This window comes from Neoarius graeffei, chromosome 10 (genome assembly GCF_027579695.1).
Source record: "Neoarius graeffei isolate fNeoGra1 chromosome 10, fNeoGra1.pri, whole genome shotgun sequence".
Taxonomy (NCBI): Eukaryota; Metazoa; Chordata; class Actinopteri; order Siluriformes; family Ariidae; genus Neoarius; species Neoarius graeffei.
Window position 1 is genome coordinate 91,128,909 of NC_083578.1, and position 9,162 is coordinate 91,138,070.

The following is a 9,162-nucleotide window of genomic DNA, read 5'->3' on the forward strand; positions in this document are numbered from 1 at the left end:
TGTAGTTCTGTCCGAACAAGAGGCTGTGAGTGTGATACTGGCATTAAAGGGCGTAATTAAAGGGAGACCTCAGATCTAGAATCAGGACACAGCCTGGTGGGGTTTATCAGAGAAACACTAAACACTGTCTTCAGGTTTCATTTCAGAATTGTGGAAATGAGAAAGTTCCCTGCACAGTAGGAGTCTGTTTCTGTCCCCCAGGGTACCGGCTACACTAATATACCTCCTGGGGCTCATTATTGGACCTCAAGGTAACTACAGTATGTGTACCTTTTTACAGTCAAAACAATAGCTTAGAGCAGGGGTTTTCAAAGTGTGGGAGAGTCCGCCCCCCCTCGGAGAGCAAATAAACAACAGCCCCCCCCCTTACAATTTTTGTTGTTGCTATAGAGATCTTGCATGTGACGTTACAGCCGATCCAGATTGTGACAGACGCCATCTTGTAGGTCAAACGCCATATTCCGCCTTCTACTTCTACTTCTGGTTCTACTTCTGCTTTTACTTCTACCTTTTCTTCTGGAAAACCCTACTATATACAATTCTACTACAACGGCTGCGGCTACAAGCTCTCCCTACCTGTGCACGGTTTTTATGTTTTTTGTGTGTATTTTTGCGTGTTGTTCTTCTGTACCGGACTTCAATATCCACTACAACCGTATGGACTTACTGGACATTGGTTTCCAGCAGAAAATGACGGTTTGTAGCGATTTCCATCGCATGCACAACATTCCGGACAAGAAAAAAAAAATTCCGGACGAGACCAGATTGCGAGACCAGCGGGGTCTCTGTGGATTATCATCGGAAGCAAAGCGAAGGAGGCGGCGCCGGGAGCCGAAGCAAAAGCGAGGCTACAGGCAGAGCCGGTCTGTTGACTAAGCTCAGAAAACAGCTACTCAAACCTCCACTGCCAAGCCTCTACCTCTCCAACGCCAGAGCCATGTAAACAACACGGACGATTTGGAATTACCTTATTCTATTCTATAATCGGCTGGTCAGTGCTATACTCAATACTTAAGTGCTTTACCCATCCAGTGAGGATCATTTTCTTGTTTACAAGATGCCACATCTGAGTCGCTGACAAATCCTGAATTTCTGTAAAGAAAACTGTCCAGAGATTTATAAGCACGCAGTGCTTCACCACTGAACAGCGAGGGAAAGGTAATGAGGTAATCATACACGATCTCTATACTTAATGTTCCATTCGTATTTTTAAAAAAATGGTTGTTGTACACATTTTTTTCTTTTTCACATTTTAAACATCTGTGCTTTTTAAAACATCTTGTTTTACACATTTTAAACATCTCATAGCATCGTTAGCTAGCACCTCTTGGCAGACAACACACTGTGGCAGTGGAGCATCTTCAGATCCAGTCCATGAAAATCCAAACTTTAAATAATCGTGGTCACACTTCCTTCTTTTTTCAGTCCCCCCAGGATTCCGCGGGCCTTTTCTGTGATTGTTGCGGGCTAAAATGTCTGATGTTGCAGGGGGTTTCCAAAAAATTGCGATGAAAGTTGTGGTGTTTTTTAGGTTTTTGTTGCGATTACATTGCGGGAGGAAGTGAAAGTTGCGAGAAATTGTTGCAATTTTCTCTTTTTGTGATTAAAATTGAGTGATATGTTAAATATTAAGTTATTACTGAAAAACTATTGATTAAAAAAACAAAGAGAAATGGTCCTATAAACAACTTTACCAATATAAAAGATTACCAGGACTACAAAAATGCAGAAAAATAGGCTTTACTTATCCAAATGCACCTGTTGGTTCAAAAGTTAAAGTGCAGAGAACCTCACAGCACAACATGAAGTTACCTTAAAATATAATATAAATGCCTCAGCTTTTATGTAAGAAAAAAAAAACTATTAATACTAGTACTGTGTGCAGGCAGTCTCTCCTGAAGACTAAATTAAACAATAATTATAAACTAATAAAATAAATGGCTCAGGCTTCATAGAAGAAAAAAACAATTTGAACAGAATCTCACAGTATGATGCTGAAGCTGCCTAAACAATGGAAAATAAAATACCATTTTGGCAAAAATGTTGGCATCCATTAACTTCTTGTATTAAGTAAAAAAAATAAAGATAAAGTGCACACAGTCCTTCACTGTAAACATAACACACTTTCAGTGTTGCCAGATACTGCTGACGTTTTCCAGTCCAAAATATGTTCAAAACCCGCCAAAATGCACTTGAAATCATCCAATCTGGCAACACGACGCGCATGCTGCTTCTCTTGAACACACGGAAGTAAGGCGGAAGGTAGTTTGTCGACGTCACCTCAAGACGACGCCAACGATTGGTCAAATTTGCGGGAAAGTTGCGGTGATTGGATATAATTGCAACACCGCCCTGAATTCGCGGGGATTGGTTGAATTTGCGCTGAAGTTGCAAATCGCAACATCCTGGAGGCTCTGTTTTTTTGCTTGGCCCAGACTTTGTCTCCTCACTCACTGTAGCTTTAGGTACTAAAAACCGATCCATTTTGTCTCTCACGTTGCGCCCCCCTGAAGAACTCTGGCGCCCCCGGGGGGGCGCGCCCCACACTTTGAAAAGCCCTGGCTTAGAGGGTTCTGACCCGGTGACAAGCCAGTGTGCCCCTAGAGGTAGAATAATGTACTGCATTTTCTGAGAGTGTACTGAGTGTGAAGGGGGAACCCTGGGTAAAGATGGGCTCTCCTGGGCTCTGAATCATTAATAATATATACATTAAATGTAGAAAATATCCTGATCACTAAACAATGAATGCTTTAGCCACATGTCTGTAATCACAATTTAATTTAGCCACATTTCAGCAAAAAACAATGGCTTAGTCTCATTTCCGCAAACCTCAATTTATTGTGACGACATTTCCATAATCATGGCTCACTTCATCTCCATTATTCTGAGCCTGGTTTATTTTATTGATGTACCATTACAGTGAGCCCAGTTCGTGCACCCACACGTATACACACTTGCAAATATTTGTACGTTGAACTTTTGAACTGATTTCACCCAAGACCTGAAATAAACATAAATGTACAGAGCACCTCACACCCACCCACACACACACACCCACACACAAAACCCTGTTTACTCCAGACTGGACTTTACCTAAGGAGACCCTGAGGAACAATGTAGGAAAGTGGAAATTTTCTGGATGTACAGTGCCTTGCAAAAGTATTCATACCCCTTGAACTTTTTCACATTTTTCCACCTTACAACCACAAACTTAAAAGTTTTTATTGAGATTTTATGTGATAGACCAACACAGAGTAGCACATAATTGTGAAGTGAAACAAAAATGATAAATGGTCTTCAAAATTTTAAACAAATAAAAATCTGAAAAATGTGCTGTGCATTAGTATTCAGCCCCCTGTACTCTGATACCTCTAAATACAATCCAGTGCAATCAATTGCCTTCAGAAGTCGTCTAATTAGTTAATAGAGTCCTACTGTGTGTAATTTACTCTCAGCATAAATACACTTGTTCTGTGAAGGCCTCAGTGGTTTGTTAGAGAACACTGAAGAACAAACAGCATCATGAAGACCAACGAACTCACCAGACAGGTCAGGGATAAAGTTCTGGAGAAGTTTAAAGCAGGGTTAGGTTATAAAAAAATATCCCAAGCTCTGAACATCTCAAGAAGCACTGTTCAATCCATCATTCAAAAATGGAAAAAGTATGGCACAACTGCAAACCTACCAAGACATGGCCGTCCACCTAAACTGACAGAGCGAGCAAGGAGAGCACTGGTCAGAGAAGCAGCCAAGAGGCCCATGATCACTCTGGAGGAGCTGCAGAAATCCACAGCTCAGGTGGGAGAATCTGTGCACAGGACAACTATAAGTCGTACACTCCACAAATCTGGCCTTTTTGGAAGAGTGGCAAGAAGAAAGCCATTGTTGAAAGACAGGCATAAGAAGTCCCGTTTGCAGTTTGCCAGAAGCCATGTAGGGGACACAGCAAACATGTGGAAGAAGGTGCTTTGGTCAGATGAGACCAAAGTTGAACTTTTTGTCCTAAATGCAAAGCGCTATGTGTGGTGGAAAACTAACACTGCTCATCACCCTGCACACACCATCCCCACTGTGAAACATGGTGGTGGCAGCATCATGCTATGGGGATGCTTTTCTTCAGCAGGGACAGGGAAGCTGGTCAGAGTTGATGGGAAGATGGATGGAGCTAAATCCAGGGCAATCCTGGAAGAAAACTGTTGCAGGCTGCAAAAGACTTGAGACTGGGAAGGAGATTCACCTTCCAGCAAGACAATGACCCTAAACATACAGCCAGAGCTACAATGGAATGGTTTAGATCAAAGAATATTCATGTGTTAGAACGGCCCAGTCAAAGTCCAGACCTAAATCCCATTGAGCATCTGTGGCAAGACTTGAAAATTGCTGTTCACAGACACTCTCCATCCAATCTGGCTGAGCTTGAGCTATTTTGCAAAGAAGAATGGGCAAAAATTTCAGTGTCTAGATGTGCAAAGCTGGTAGAGACATACCACAAAAGACTTGCAGCTGTAATTGCAGCAAAAGGTGGCTCTACAAAGTATTGACGCAGGGGGGCTGAATACTAATGCACATCACATTTTTCAGATTTTTATTTGTTTAAAATTTTGAAGACCATTTATCATTTTCATTTCACTTCACAATTCTGTGCTACTCTGTGTTGGTCTATCACATAAAATCTCAATAAAAACTTTTAAGTTCGTGGTTGTAAGGTGGAACTAGATAGAACTCGACGCCAACGGCGTCGATGGGGATGCCTCCGCCCGGTAGACTACACGCCTTATTAAGTTGTGATTTGGGGATGGACATTTGACCTCACAGTAATCTTGACCTGGTGAAATTACTTGCATCAGCCTTGGAGATAGTGTTTACAAGGTTTTTGGACAGACATTTGACCTCACAGTGACCTTGATCTTAGCTCTTTTGACCTCAAAATCTAATCAGTTTATCTTTGTCCCCAAATGCACAAATGGTGAAAGTGTGGTGAAATTCCTTTTATTAGCCTTTGAGATATCGCGTTCACAAGGTTTCGAGATGGATGCATGCGGACAGACATTTGACCTCACGGTGACCTTGACCTTAGACCTTTTGATCTCAAAATCTAATCAGTTTATCTTTGTCCCCAAATGCACAAATAGTGAAAGTTTGGTGAAATTCCTTTCATTAGCCTTTGAGATATCGCGTTCACAAGGTTTCGGGACGGACGCACGGACAACCCGAAAACATAATGCCTCCTGCACCTTACGGTGGTGGAGGCATAAAAATGTGAAAAAGTTCAAGGGGTATGAATACTTTTTCAAGGCACTGTACTTCCATCACCTGCTGAAATGAATATTCCCTTGGAGTCAGCTCTGATATTGACCACCTATTACCACAAAATCTGCTATCAGTGGTGCAGAACTGTCCCGCCTCCATGTCTCTGCTGCTGCTCTGAGTGAAACATGGTTGACTGGCATTGGTTCTGTCCATGAAAGAAACTACACCCTTTTCTGGAATGGCTATTCTGATGGTGAGAGACCAATGCATGGAGTTGGATTTCAAGTTGTTACTCTCTGTGGAAGAGCCTGTCACCATCTCCCCACACCTCTCCTCACTTTGCCTGGATACTGACTGTAACCCAGTCACAATCATAGCTGCTTATGACCTGACACCAGCCTCCAAAAGACGATGCAAAGGACGTGTTCTATGATCAACTGATCTTCATTCATAACATCTCTGGTGGTGAGTATCTGGTGATCTTCAGCAACTTCAATGCCAGTGTGGGCTCAAACATTACTGCATGGCCTGAAGTACTGAGTGCTCATGGTCATGCAATATGAATGACCAAATGTCAATGTTTACTGGAACTTTACACTATGCACAAACACTGCATCCATTCCTCATTCTTCCACGGCACCACCCACACTTCAAGTGCTGGGACCAACTTGACCACGTGCTGGTGAAGTGTGAGTACCGGATGGAAATCACATACTGTTGATCCCTGCACTCAGTGGACTGAGACATTTGTTTGTTGCAAATTTAGACTGGTCTCAACCAAGTTTCATTGTACCAGGTCAAAAACCTACCCCTCAGTTGGATGTCTCTGCAACCCATGACCCTGCAACATGAATTTCAGGAAACACCATCAGTTATGACACTTCACCCCCACCTACTGACCCAACATCTGCCTGGCCGCGGTTCCACTCAGTCACAACTGAAGCTGCTTTCGCCACCTTTGGTAAAAAGTCCAGACTGGTTTAAAGCCCATGCCAGCATGCTCCTGCCGGCAATCGCCTCAAAGTGTGCAGCTCGATTGTATTACCGACAGAATGACTCTCACTCAAATGAGACTGCATGGAAACTGGCACGCCTTAATGTCCAGCAAGTCACACTTGAAGCCGTGCAGGAATACTGGACTAGCTTGTGCGCTTGTATCGAGTCGAATGGATCATCTGGAAACATTCACGGTATGTTTGAATGCCTGAAGGAAGCCTTGGGTCCAGTCCCTAAAAAGTCTTCCTGGTCTGCTCCAGGACAAGCGAGACACTTATTGACCTGGAGTCTCAACTGGCATGTTGGATTGAGCACTACAGCTCTATCTATGCTCAACTAGTCATGGCCAATGCACTGGCAATAACTGCTGCATCCCTGAGCTTCCTCCTATGGACAGACTAGATGAGGACATTACCATCAAGAAAGTCAAATCTGTCACTCAAAAACAAGTCTCCTGGAACTGATGGCCTCCCTTCTGAGGTTTTTAAGGCTGACGGGGACACTCTTGCCTTTCCCTTACATTGCTATATTGTGACATGCTGGAACAGCAGTCGTATCCTAGACAATTTCAGAAATGTCACCATATATAAAACAAAAGGCAACCAATGCAGACTGCAATAACTACAGAGGAATATCTCTATTCAGCTTTGCCAGCAAGATCTTTGACTGTTTTATTTTACCACAGCTACAGATCCTTGCTGAAAGCCAGTGTGGCTTTCATGTGGGTCACTTCACAATAGATACGCTGCTCCATGTACATCAACTGCAAGAAAAACGTATCGAACAAGGCAGACCTCTATTACCTGCCATTTGTAGACCTGACCAAGGCTTTTGATTACGTGAGCTGGTCTAGCTTCTCTTTCATCTTGTAGTGACTTGGCTGTTCCTCCAAACTACCGAGGGTGATCATTGAGTTCCATGACAGTATGAAGGCAACTGGGCAGTTTAATGGTGCTTGCTCTGACTAATTCCAGATAGAGAGTAGTGTAAAACAGGGATATGTTCTTGCCCCTACCCTCTGAGGAATTATCTTCTCTGCTGCATCGTACCTTCCTTGATGATGCTGGTATCCTTCTACATGGTCACAGCACCAGGAAGCTGTTCAACCTGGCAAAACTACAGGCCAGGACTAAGATTCAGTACACCCTGATATGCGAGTTTTATGCTTTATACCGATGACGCACCCTTTGTAGCTCACTCAGAGGAAGACCTACAGCATCTTTGCTCACCATTTGCTTCTGCACGTAAACAGTTTGGCATGAGGATCAGCTTGAAAGAAACCGGTGTCCTTGCTCAACCTGCAAATATCTGCATCCAACAAGAACACTGCTCTGTCTCTGGTGGACAAATTCACGTATCTGGGTTCCACAGTCTCTAACACTAACTGCCTCAATCCAGAGCTTGATGAATATATTGGAAGGGCTTCCACAATGTTTGGTAAACTTGGCAAATGCATCTGGAACAATAAGAATCTCTTATTGCTCCTCAAAGTTTGTTTACACCATGCATGTTTGCTTAGTACCCTTTTGTACACAAGTGAGACTTGGATGACATACCGTAGGCATGAACATCGTCTAAATGCCTTCCATTTTTGCTGCCTTTGATCCATACTCGGTGTATGCTGGCAGGACCGTGTCCCCAACTCTGTTGTGCTCAAGAGAACAGGTTCTCGTGATCTTGACACCATCTTGTGTCAATGTCATCTCTGTTGGGCTGGTCATGTTCATCAAATGGAAGATACACGTCTCCCTAATACATCCTGCCAAGGGTCATCCCCACCTCCGTTTCAAGGACGTCCTCAAAAGGAACCTTAAAACCTATTATATCAATCTGGATAAGTGGGAAGCAATTGGTAGCGACAGATCCAAGTGGCACACAGTGCTGAATAGCAGATGCTAAGTGTTTTGAGAAGCCTACAGGTCATTTCTGCAGGAGAGACGCTCCAAGTAAAAAGCAGTTTGTCGCTTGTGATGTGGACAGCCATAATAATAATAATTTTTTAGATTTGTGTTTTTTAAAATCTGATAAACTAAAAATAAATTCTATTTAATCATTAGTTTCAGATTATTTTGCCATTTATCCACTATTATATTTAAATATTCAATATTGATAATTTATTTGATACATAAAAACAAATTGTTCCTCTATATCATATATTAAAATGATTTAATTTAATTCTCCATGATATGAAGCTTTTTAAATTTCTATTTTATATATAAAATATTAGAATGTTTTTGCCTTGCTTCAGAAGCCCAGCTAGACTTTGTTCCTCACTGTGTCTCCCCTCAGGTCAAATCAATAACTCTGGGTGTTTGTCAGTTTTCTCATTGATCTAAAAGTAAATCAATCATTCTCTTACAACAAAAATAAATAAAAACAAAGATGTGGCAACTGTTCCCCCCCCCCCCCCGCTTCATACGAACAGCAGAGTCAAGATTCTGCTCTCAGTAACTGCAGAGTCTTTTGGCTGTGTCCCAATCCCCAGCGTGTGATGTGAGGAACACAGAACTTTTATTACAGCCATGTTTACTACCAAGTCTCACAGAGCTGCTGGAGCTCACTGTCTAATCTGCTACCACAGGAAGTAAAAACCTAGAGTTCAAAGTGATAACAGATTCTAACAAGTAATTAAAAGTGTTTTGGCAAAAAACTAACCAGTCATGAACTCCGTGACAACAAAATTGAGCTTCTTTAAATCTCAGCTAATTTAGGTGGAAAGGATTCAGTGGACAATCGATATCAAATCAGTCAATCAGGAATGGTTGGTGTCGATCCAAGCATGTGAAGCAGACTCTTCTCCTCGAAGTACATTCAGTAGGAGCTTCTGGAGGAACACGTTCAACCCACTCATCCAAGACGTTCTTAGTTTTGTGGGTTTGGTTCTCAAGGGTACTTTATCATTTATTGTAGAGTCTG